This window comes from Lissotriton helveticus, chromosome 8 (assembly GCF_964261635.1).
Source record: "Lissotriton helveticus chromosome 8, aLisHel1.1, whole genome shotgun sequence".
Lineage (NCBI taxonomy): Eukaryota > Metazoa > Chordata > Amphibia > Caudata > Salamandridae > Lissotriton > Lissotriton helveticus.
The window spans coordinates 1,393,545,506-1,393,557,664 of record NC_136069.1 but is presented as its reverse complement, the minus strand read 5'-3'; positions in this window follow the sequence as shown (position 1 = coordinate 1,393,557,664).

The following is a 12,159-nucleotide window of genomic DNA, read 5'->3' as shown; positions in this document are numbered from 1 at the left end:
GAGCACGGGCAGCCTTGCCGCGTGCCCCTCTGGATGTTAATAAACTCTGATTCGCTACCCCCTACCATAATTTTTGCCTTAGGGGCGACATAGAGGGCCTTAATGGATTTATAAAGACCGGGCCAAGATTGTTAGTCGCTAACACCTCCCATAGGAACTGCCATGAGACCCGGTCAAAGGCCTTCTCAGCATCCAATAGGATCATCGACATCTGGCCTCCCTCTACTCCCATGATGTCAAATAGGGAGATGGCTCTACGAGTATGGTCTATCGTACTCTTACCAGGAATAAAGCCGTGCTGCCAGGGGGAAACCAGATGTTCGACAATCCTACTGAGACGGTTGGCAAAGACCTTGGCATAAATCTTTGAGTCTGAGTTAATGAGTGAGATTGGGCGATATGAGGAGGTCTGTTCCGGTGGTTTATCTTTTTTTGGGAAGATGGCTATATTTGTGTGTTTCAAAGACTCGGGGGGTTTTCCATGCCATTGCACACCAAGAAATAAATCATAGAGGAATGGGAGGATAAGATTACCAAGCAGCTTATAAAGATCAAAGGGTATTCTGTCCGGTCCAGCTGCTTTTCCGGTAGCAAGTTCTGCTAGAGCTAATTCTACCTCAGTTCTTGAAACCTCTTTTTCAAGGTCTTCCCTTGTTATTTCATCGATGGTTTTACCAAGATTTGTTTCTATGAGCCAGTTATTCAAAAACTCTTTAGTGTTAGATGTTAACTGTTGATCTTCATTTTGGTATAACTTCCGGTAATAATCTTGAAATGACGCTACTATGCCTTTAGAGGAGGTATGTTTCTGTCCTCCGTATTCAATGGATTGAATGGAATTGTGCGATTGCTTCTGGCGGGTTCTAAGGGCCAGATGTTTCCCCACATTTTCTCCGGTTTCGTATATTTTATTCCGGTTTACCTGAAGAGTTTCTGCTGCTTTTTGTGATAGATCACTATTAATCTCAGCTTTTAAAACCAAAATCTTACAGAGAGTATCTTCAGTTTGTTCCCCAAGATGGATCTGGGTAGCGTGTAAGTGCTCTAGGTTTATTAGTTCTTTGTTTAACTGTGCAGCCAGCCTATCACGATCTTTTTTACGCGTGGCTACAAAAGAGACAGTTTCTACCCTTAGAGCTGCTTTGTAACAATCCCAGACAACCACCCTGGATGCGCTGTATTGGTTAAGCTCAAAAAACTCTTTAGTCCATAGCCTTATGTGTGTTATATATTCTTGATTAACAAGAAGCTTACGATCGAATGACCATTGAGGATATGATCTCTTGTAACTAGCAACATCAAATACAGCAGAGAGAGCGTTATGGTCTGATATCGTCTTAGGGGCTTTAGTTATGACAGCATTTAGGGCAATGTCAGCAGTTGACATTATATAATCGATACGTACGTATTTATTGTGGGGATAGGAAAAGTATGTGTATCCCGGGTCCCCTTTATTCTTCAGAGTCCAGATGTCTCTTAAATTGTGGCTGGCCATCAATTGCTGCACTGCCCTAAATACTTTGGGCTTACGTACTACGTAAGTATGCTGCACTTGTCTATTCTGTGGGTGGCCCATCGTTATATTAAAGTCCCCACAAATTATGAGCGAGCTGGTCCAAGATGCCAGCTCAAGTTCTAAGTCATTAAATAGGGCAGGCTCGTCCAGATTTGACCCGTAGATGGAGCAAATGGTAATGCCTATGTCAAGCTGTATAATAGCCCACCTGCCGTGGGGATCCGCCATTTTTCGCGTTGGTTTACCCAAGTAGGCCCTCGCTAAGATGACCACACCCCGAATGCTAGATGTCTGTGTGGTTGAAACAAGAATGTTAAATCCAGGGATTTTTAACAGATCTATTTCGCCTATTGGGATGTGGGTCTCGTGTAAGCATATAATATCCCATGAACCTTGGTGTATTGCTTGACATAGTTGTGCCCTCTTCCCCCTGTCGTTAGGACCCGCTACATTCCAGCAACCGAGTTTTAACTTCCCCATAGTCTCTTTCCAATAATCAGACCATACCTAGTGTTATAGTAGATCGCTTGTTTTCTTGGTTGTATATAAAAACTAGTTCTTAAGTAACGCTTTGTCATACATTGAACCTCATTTACTGCCTCAACTATTGTGTTTATTACTGAATTAATTGTGCCCTTTGACCTGCTCATTTTATATTCTTATATTCATGTACTTTTATGGTATTTTTTAAATACAGAATAAAGATTTATTGATTGATTGATTGATTGAAGTATCAGATGAACACACATTAGGAGTGCACCCCATTGTTTCCTATTCACAGGGTTCTTTAGGAGTGGTACGCACTTGGCTGGCCCTCATGTAGTCCTGAAGAAGGAAGATCTTTAGCGGAAAGCTCGAAACATGTCGACCTAGTACTAGGGACACCATACTCATTACAGTTAGGTTTTTTCCTAGTACTAACCCCTGCTTTTAAAACATACCCACAAGGAGCAGGAATAAAACATTAGCTCACTAGCTAGGTATTTGTAACCTATTTTTCCCTCTCCATATCACTGAACCACACATATTTTCCCAAAACTAAGTGCTCCTACGTAGTTCGCAAGTCGCAGCACACCTCAATCCACAGCGGATTGAGAGGAGCTCAATGATGAAGCATGCCACCTAGAGGTAACCATGATATGTGAGGGGAATATAGAAAATTATTTTTCGTTCTGAAAAGAGAGTTTTTCACACATGTTCAGTGGAATCCCTGTTCTTCCAATGGTTAGGTTTCTAATTCCGGTATTCAGGATGTTGTGGAACTGCATTCAGTAAGAAGGGAGAACCTAACCTTAACCTCTACCTCCCCCCATTTTATGATTGCACAGTTCGGACCAGCAAGGTCCAGGAGACTCACCAAGCACAGGAAGTCAGGGCCAGTTTGGAGCAACCAGGGGAGCCCAAGAAAAGCAGTGTTGGCCCTCAAGAGGACCCACAAGCCAGATGCACAGGAGTCGCGAGGATATCTTGAGCAGTTTCACAAAGCAGCAGCCCGCGGAGCACTCGGCATGAGGAGGCCAGAGTTCTTTGTAGGATATGTTGCCAGAGGTTGGGACTACTTGGAGCCCAGTGCACTTGTTCAGGAAATGCCAACAAGCATATGCCCTTACAAATGAATGCGGTGCACAGGTATATGGGTATTGCAGCCCCCACTAGGCATTCTGACCTCAAATTTTGTGAGAGGGCAGCCCAGACCTCAACAAACTTGGAAACCCACCTCCTGTGTTGCTCGAGCCTTTGGAGTCCATGGAAGCTCAGGAGCAGCAGACCTGTCAATGGAGATGTGGTGCCTGTAGTTGCAGGGGAGTGGCTCCTTCACTCCAAGGGAGATGTCTTTGGTTGTCCTTGATGCTCCATAGGTCCTGCATAGAGCCTGTATGGTGCACAAGCACAGATAATGCTTTGGATGGAGTGGGAGACAAAGTCAGTCCCAAACTAAGTCCAGCGAAGCCCAGAGTGTCCAGACGCTCCAAGTTCAGTGGTTTCTGGTTCAGAACCTTGTACACGTCGAATTTAGGGTCCTACAGCCAGATAAGCCCTTTTGTACCCACAGGGGAGGGTTGGACAGATTCAGGGGACCCTCCCAGGGGAGCATCAGGACAGTGGGAAGGTTACGCCCATGTCCTTTGTCCAGTTTCGTGCAAGAGCAGGAGCGAACGGCTCCAAGGACTGGTTTGAACTGGACTATGCACAGGGACACCAAATGTGCCCCTCATGCAGACTTTCGGTTGCTGGCAAGCATACCCACCCAGCCCTAATACACTAAATCCTGTCTGGGAGGTAGTCACACCTCCCTGTGACAAAAGTGTGGCTCACTGGTTAGAGCAGCAGACTCTGAAGCAGAGATCAGGCCCGGGACCAGGGTCTTGAGCTCAATGTCCGCGGACTCGATAATTCTCGCCTCGGCGCCTACTCTAACCATGGGTCCCACGCTGCAACTCTGGGCAATAGCTTGCTTAATCTCCACAACGGCCCCTACAACACTGGGATGCCTGGCTTCACCTTGGGGGTGCCCAGGAGGGGCATCTCACAGGGAGAGCCAGGAAGGGTTCCACAGCGTTATACAGCGCCGGGACGCCCCGTTGGAGCAACTGTGCGCTTTACAAAATACGCTACATTCACATTTACATTTACATGCCTATTGTTCCAACTTCCTCTGCTCGAGCTTGGCTCAGCAGCAGGAGGGCAGAAATGTGTCTCTGGTCGACAGCAACCATTTTGTACTGCACGGCACTAGAATGCTGGAACCGGGAACACCAGGGACCCTACAAAGCTTGCTTCTGAGGACTGTAATCATACCTCCCACACCAGTTACCGGTATGGGGGTATAATTCCATAATGCTTGAAACCAAACACAATAGGGTTACTTTCAGTTGTGTTAGAGTTGGTCATCACGTGGTCGAATAATGCCACTCTATATGTCGTAAATTGCTGATGCACTGACAACCTGGGAGTATGGACTCCCTTGGCTGCAGGGGTGTCCTGCTCATGCAGTGGCACCCTCATACTTAGAACCAAGCACCCTGCCTTCAGGATTGCTAAGGCCTGCTATATGGGTTTGAAGTGCAGTGACCCTTAGATATAGGGAACCTATATCTAAAGTAAGAATTGCATGCACTATCTTACACAGGCTGCAATGGCAGGTCTGTAGTTCCATTGTGCATGGTCTCTCATGGGTAGGATAATAGATGCTTCAGCCCATGGGAGACCTCTGGGGTACCTATGCCCTGGGTACATGGATACCATATGCTAGTGACTGACAAGTGTGCCCCAATATCCAATCTGGAATGTAGCTAAGTACATACTATAACATTTTAGGGAGAAAGCAGATAGACTGGGGTCCTGATTAGGAGGATCCCAGTCAGACTACTCAAAAACAGTATCCCATGAACCAAAAATTAACCATAAAAAGCAGATCCTACTTTCCTACACCACATGATCAGAATAGCAAAGAATCCGGCCATACTGATGGGGCAGAACCCAGTGCAACACTGTAATTTTCCAAAGGCCTTTTGTTAGATAGTGAATAGGCATTTGGTATCTATAAGACTACTGATAGTAAGATTCTCACACCCAGGAGAAGAGATGCCAGGAAGCACGCCTCATGAAAAGAGCTGTCGGAACCACAAGAATATGTTCAAAGTAACAAATCAAAGACATGGTAGTGTATGATCCTTTATAAAGACGTGAGAAACCGAAGAGTTCACCTGCTCCCAGCCTTTGAAAGTAGGGATGAGATGCAATGTTGCAGGTAGTGTTTGGCTCCCTAGATTAGGACAGGGGCAGACCTGAGAGATGTTCGCTGACTTCAGGCTGAGAAGGCCCTTCTAGTATCTGCGAATTTCCACTGCCTGAGTGCTAATGCTTTATGCCTATGCATTTCTATTCTCTCATCAGAAACCGTTATTTTGTTTTCTGAAACTGATACCTTATCCTACTTTCCGTAAAATAAAATGTTGTTTATGCCCAACCTTCTGTAAATTAGAATAGTGATTTTCCTTTAAGGAACACACGCAGCATATTCTGCATTTTTTGTTTTGTTATTCTTACTAATGTACTATTTTAACTTATTTTGAAAAAAACTCTAATTATTTGAATTTGTAACAATGATTACTAAAATACGAATACTTAATAAATTCATGATCTTGTTTGAACTAATTTGTTAAATAAACCCTCTTAAACTCATTTTAATTTTCCTTGTCATTTCCTGTGAAGTCTTCATTGGTCTTCACTGTTATGGTAACAAATATAAAGAAATATAAATAATAGCTCCTTGTTGACTAACAAAGGTCCATACGACCAATGGTGGGGGATATTAGATTAATATATCCGATGTTTGAGATACAAGAATCCCTACTCTGGTTCCTTTAAACATGGTAAAATTAACTTACACCCAAATGGCCTATTTAATCTACTTGTAAGACCCTAGTAAAGTGGAACTACATGTACCCAGAGGCTGTAAATTAAATGCTACTTGTAAGCCTGCAGCACTTATTGTGTCACCCACTTAAGGTGCCTTTCAAACATGTCTCAGGTCTGCGATTGCAGCCTGTGTGTGCAGTTTTAAACTGCTGTTTCAACCTGGCATGGTAAACCTGTTACCAGGCCTGAACCTCTCTTTTTAATACATATAAGTCACCCCTAGGGTAGGCCTACCTAGCACAAAGGGCAGGGTGCAGTGTATTTAAAAAGTTGGATATGTACTTTTAAGTTTTACATGTCCTGGGAGTGAAAAACTCTTACATTTGTTTTTCACTGCTGTGAGGCCCACCTCTCCCTTAGGATAACATGAGGTTAACCTAGTACATTTAATAAGTGGTAACTTTAAATTGGGAGCATGCAGGAATGGTGAGTTATGTGTCTAAAGAATTGTAATTAAGCTGAGTCATTAGACTAGGCATTGCTGACTGTTGGTCTTTCTGTACTGCTCCCAGACAGTGAGACAAAGGCAAGATTGGTGTTGGCAGGATGGGTCACTTGGAGTTAAAAAGGGGGAAAAGTTGTGACCTAATACACACTTGCACATCACAAAGGCTCTGCATAAGCGCTCTCACAAAGGGTTTGACAGTGGTCTTTAGTGACCCCAGTCAAGCTTTGGCCAGGACATTGAGGAAGGGCATACGTGACACATCAGGGGTGGAAACCTCTGGAAGCTTCCTCCACTGAAAAGCAGGCACTAGGTATAAATATTGGACCCTTACACCCAACTCTTCAGGGCACATTTGGATCTGTGGGGAAACTCAGAATAAGGACTGCTCTGCTGCTCTGCAAGGAGGACTGCCACTCTGCCGTCCTGCTGCCTGAGTGAAGGACTGGACCTACTTTAGAACCCAGGGCCACCAGAGTGACTTCAAGGGTTAGTTAGCTAGCCACCTGACCAGAGCCTCAGGGACAGATTACTCCAACCACCTTGAACCAAGCACCTGCCCTCCCAAGTGGTGCCACCCCAGTTTCGAACCCTTGGAAGTGGCCTAAAGTTGCTCTGCCAGCTCAACTGTAGTGCCAGCACAATCGATACATTGAAGCTGCAGTCCGACGCATCGCCAACCAGAAACTCTGCATCAGAGCTACTGTGTGATGCATTGTTTCTCTGAATTCTGCATTGGGACCGCTGAGTGGTTCGTCTCCAGCACAAAAATTAGCACTGCCGCCTGCAGCTTTCCAGGAACCACTACTACCCGATGCATACTCGACTCAGGCCTGTGCGTCACAAGCCGCTCGTTCACTGCATCCTCTACAACGATGCAGGACACTGCTACACAAGCCCCTCAGCTTCTTTCGAACCAGCCGGTGCGTGACGCATCTCGGCGCAGGAATTCACATCGCAAGCCCCTAATCAACAGCACCCTTGACGACAATGCTGGACATCGCATCATAATTTTGCAGCTCCTATAAGTCACCGAGTTGTGGTGCATCCTCAATGCAGGATCCCGCAACACTCCCCAACCAGGATTTAAGGTACTCTTGGTCAGCTGGCCTTTCTAGATCCCTGTAGCCAGTCCACACTCCATCGTGGTCGGCCTGAACCTGTGACTTTGTCCCTGTCCAGAGCAACCCATTAACCACAGTTGCTACTTTGCGCTTTTTGGTGCTATTTTCACTTGGATCTTTAAAATTGCCTATCTCTGGTTCTACTGGGTGTATTTTTGTCATCTGGTCTTAAATTATTCAATACACTTTGCTCTATTTTTTTAATTAGTATGGGATTTTTCTGTGTTGTGTTTTACCTTAATACTGTTTGAAGTGCTGCATATAGTATTTCCAAATGACTCTAAGTTAAGCCTGACTGCTCTGTGCCAATGTACCAGACGGTTGAGCACAGCTTAATTTAGTGTTTGCTTGAGACTTCACTCTAACAAGAATGGTGGTGCTGCCTCAGTAGAGTTTCACCCCCCACCCCCACCAGTAACCCAAATTCTTACAAGTGTATGTATATGAACCTGAGATTTAGGTATTAATACATTCTTAACCTATATCTACAATCAAATACCCTATAAGTAAAGATTGTATCTCACAATTCACATAAAAAATGGCAATTTTTTATATCCTGATGCAAGCATGGATGCAGAGAATATTCCTATGTAATCCCTTAAATTTCGTGCTTTTTGTTTTCCCTTGCGTCTGTGGTAAATTTGGGCCCATTGCTGTTGGCCTGGCGGCACCCATCTCAGGGTTAATGCCTGAATAAATCTGTCTAACTTGAGGGAAAAGGGTCTTGTTAATATGACATAATTCCCTTTGAAGTGAGTGATATGCGACATTATTTCCTGACCCATGTTACATTATATATCTCTGCATGAGCTATTTAGGACCTGGCAACTGTTCCCTAAAATACGGTGCATTATTTACCCACTCAACGTATACTGCAGGGATGAGCATTTATCAGGTGCCGTGCAATATCACGAATTAACGATTGTTGCCCTACAAAACTGCAGAAATGTACTGGATGCTTAGCACGCTCCTCATAATTGCAGTATGTGCAGTAATAGGATTGCATTTTGTGTAGATTTGCTTTGTTAGCCATTCCTTTATATTTTTTCAACATCTAATATACGCCATTGTTATGCTGTTGCCACTGGTTTTGAAAATGGTGGATGTTAGTCATGGGGTTTTAGGATCTGTTGACATTTTTAAAGCAGATTGGAGTGAGCTGGAGTTACATTTAACCTAATGTAAAACACTGAATCTGATGCCTCACTCGAGAATACCACACGGGTAAGCTATTTTGTATTAGTAATTGTGCATTGTCCCAAGGTTGATTTCACTTTCTTTGTGTTTCTTTAAGTTTCATTTCATTTAAATGGAAAGTGATGGCGAATAACTGAGTGGTCCGAAGAATCTTAAATGCATCAATCTGGAAGTAATGTTACACGCCAATGCAGCACATTGTATTATTTGTTGATTTTTTTCCCCCTGATATACTCATGTGTTGACATAGTTTGTTCTTCCTGCACTTGAATTCTGCTGCCTAGTAACATCCCCGGGCATAAAACGTGCACTTTGTCCTCTCAGTGCACGTGATAGAACAGTCAGGTCGGTCGATGAATTGTACTTCCCTTTATTTAAAAAATAGGCTAGTATTACTGATAATATGCTGATTTTGTTTCGTATTTCAAAGAAGTAAGAAGTAAACAGATTTATGAGAATATGTTGTTTAAAATTACACACTTAAACACACTTACACAAGTCCGTGAACCGCTGTGTTCTGTAATCGTTTAATGTTAAAAAGTAGATTGTATATTTCAGACAAGCTATTTTCTAAACTATATATCAAAGTACTTATGACTAGAAAGGCCAAGAGGCCACGGTGTTGACACATTCAGACAGCCCCCCCCCCCCCCCGAACAGTAGTTTGCATGCTGTAACATTTCAGAGGCTAGTGGTGTGCGATCCATCGCAGATTTCTGTTAAAGGGCTCCCATGAGCCCCCAAGCTGACGAGCTTTTGGAGACGCACCTGCGCGCCGGAAAGGCATCGAGGCCTGTGACGGTTACTTGGCGGCCTTCTCATCCACCCCAAATTCTTTCTCTACTGATGAGGGAAACTATCCCGAAACCCGGGCCATGTCTCGGGTCTAGAGATCTTGGGAACAACAAGTCCTTACTTGCACCAACTTTGGTGAACCACTTACGAACTTTGTTTCATCTCTTCAAACTCCACGCACTTCACATACCAGAGTGCTTAGGGGCAATCTGGAGGAGAGGCTAGCGGTGTGCGATCCATCATAGATTTCTGCTGTAACATTTCTATCAAGACTTAAAATAGGAAACGCAAAACTACAGGCCTCAGGAAGAATACCTCCAATGCTTACCTTACAATGCGTTGTAATGGCATGCGTAGTAATGGCATGAGTTGTAATGGCACATGCGTTGCAATGGCATGCGATGTAATGTCACCTGCATTGTAAAAGTTGCGTTGTAAAAGAATTACTATGTAATGCACAGTTCTTCAAACTGTGGGGCGCGCCCCCCTGGGTGGGCCTGGATGGGTTCCCAGGGGGGCGCAAAGGCCTCTGCAAGCACATGTAAATTAAGACGCCTGGAAGTGCAGTGATGTTTATTTGCTGCATTTCCAGGCTGTCTTCATTTACTCTGAAGCCCTCAGAGTGCCTTGGGGCCAGAGGTCATTGGGTGTGCTGCTGGGGGCTTGGGTGGGTAGTGTCTGGCGTCTTATTAAGACTCCAGCACAGTATTTCACAGGTCTTTAAAGACCATTTGTATACCTTGAGAAACTGGTTAAAAGCTTCGTTTTTTTTTCTTTTTCCAGTACCCCTGGACCCGACTCTGCCTATTCCTTACCTTTGTATTTTAAATTTACTGCTTTAGTGTGAAAATGCAGTTCATTAAAAGGAATACAAAAAAGGGTTGCCAATAGAAAAAAGGCCAGCCGTGTATGTTTAAAGAGTCTGCAAAGACCTTGCTTTAACACTAAATACGGTCTTAAATAACAAAAGTATGTATTCATTTGTAATGTGACTTTCTGTCTGTTCCTTTTATTTTCAGTCATGTATCATTCAGGCAGCCCTAGAACGCATTTAAAAGTGCTTCATATTTGCTTTTTGAAGTACACACAGATAAGTGCTGAAAATAGGGCTTTACGCGACTGTTTATATTTGTACCGTCTGCAACATCAAAATAATGAGCTGGCAACCCTAATCATAAGACTGGAAGTTTGTTGCAGGATCAGCACATTATTTATTTCACTCTTGATTCCCTGATTAATTCCATAATTGCAATAGTTTAACTTAATATCTGAAACCCTACGCACTGTCAATAACATGCTGATTAACTTCAAGTGCCTGGGAATTCACCCTGCATTCAGACAACTCACTCCTCATTCTCACCCTACACTTTCATGCTCACCCTGCACTCACAGCGCATAGTTATGGTTTTTCCACATTTGCCACATAATCCATCGTCTGCTGCATGATTTGCAGATTAAAAAATGCAGCAACACGTTACCTCACAGTGGAAGGCCCTTTCTGAAGGTTGACTGGTCACCTTTATGTTGCTTATTGCTATATGTGGGTGTTAATGTGGTACTTATGGAGGGCAATAAAGGCCAGGACAATGTTAAGAAGTGTAAAAATATCAAAATAGTGCAGTAATGCTATCACAAAATATGCAGCATGATTGGCCTTTGCTTGCTGCAGAATTTAATCAAGCATGCTGCATAATTTGGCCTTTTCCTGCTGCATAATTCCAATGGCCCTGTTTATAGTGCAATGAGGTCCCAGCCTGTGGTAGAAAGCACTGTGAATATGTAAGTCATTATTTTAAAACAATATTTACATACTCTAAGCTAGGCTGCTGCAAAATGATGCAGTGATTGAGATAAAACAAGTTCTTACAAAATATACTTTTTAGTAATAAGTAATCAAACTGTATCTAATGCAGACATTTTTGTAAGTGTCTCCACTATTCCAGATCCCAGCTGATAACTCCTTTGCATTACATCTTAAAAAGAATAGATCCTTGCCACCATATTGCTTTAAGCAGAACCACTGGAATTAATCAGCAGAAGAGGGCAAAATTTGCGGCAGGTTTAACTAAATTATGCAGCAAGAAAAGGTAAATTATGAGGCAAAATGCACCACATTTTGTGGTTAGCATTACTTCATTATTTTCTCATTTTAACTCACGGTAACGCTGTAAGGGGAAATATTTCACCTCATTAGTACCAGTTTAATACCCAAATACAGCAGTAAGCAACTACAAGATTACCAGTCAATCTTTGCAAAGGGCCTTCCACTGCTCCAGAACACTTTGTCACGCTTTAAGTAACTTTTGTTCCGTTTGAGCTAGAATCAAGTTTTTTGTTGTTGAAATCTGCAGATTATGTAGCAAATGCAGTAAACTGATAATTATGTGGAAAACGCTGCTGCTGCAGAAACTCATAATTTCAGTGGAGCTAGCTTTAAGTGACTCAATCAATTAATGGCTGGTAAGAAGGCCGGTATCTTTTTGAACTTTCTGCACTACCACCACACACTTTGAGTTCAGGCACAGGCATCTCAAAGTCAGTATTAACCATTCAGGGGAATTTTTTTTGTAAAAGCTGAGTCCATGGGGTGACAGGTAGAAAGCCAGCAGGGTTGCATTCAGATGCAGAGCCCTAATCCTCCCGATCCTTGGGACCTCACA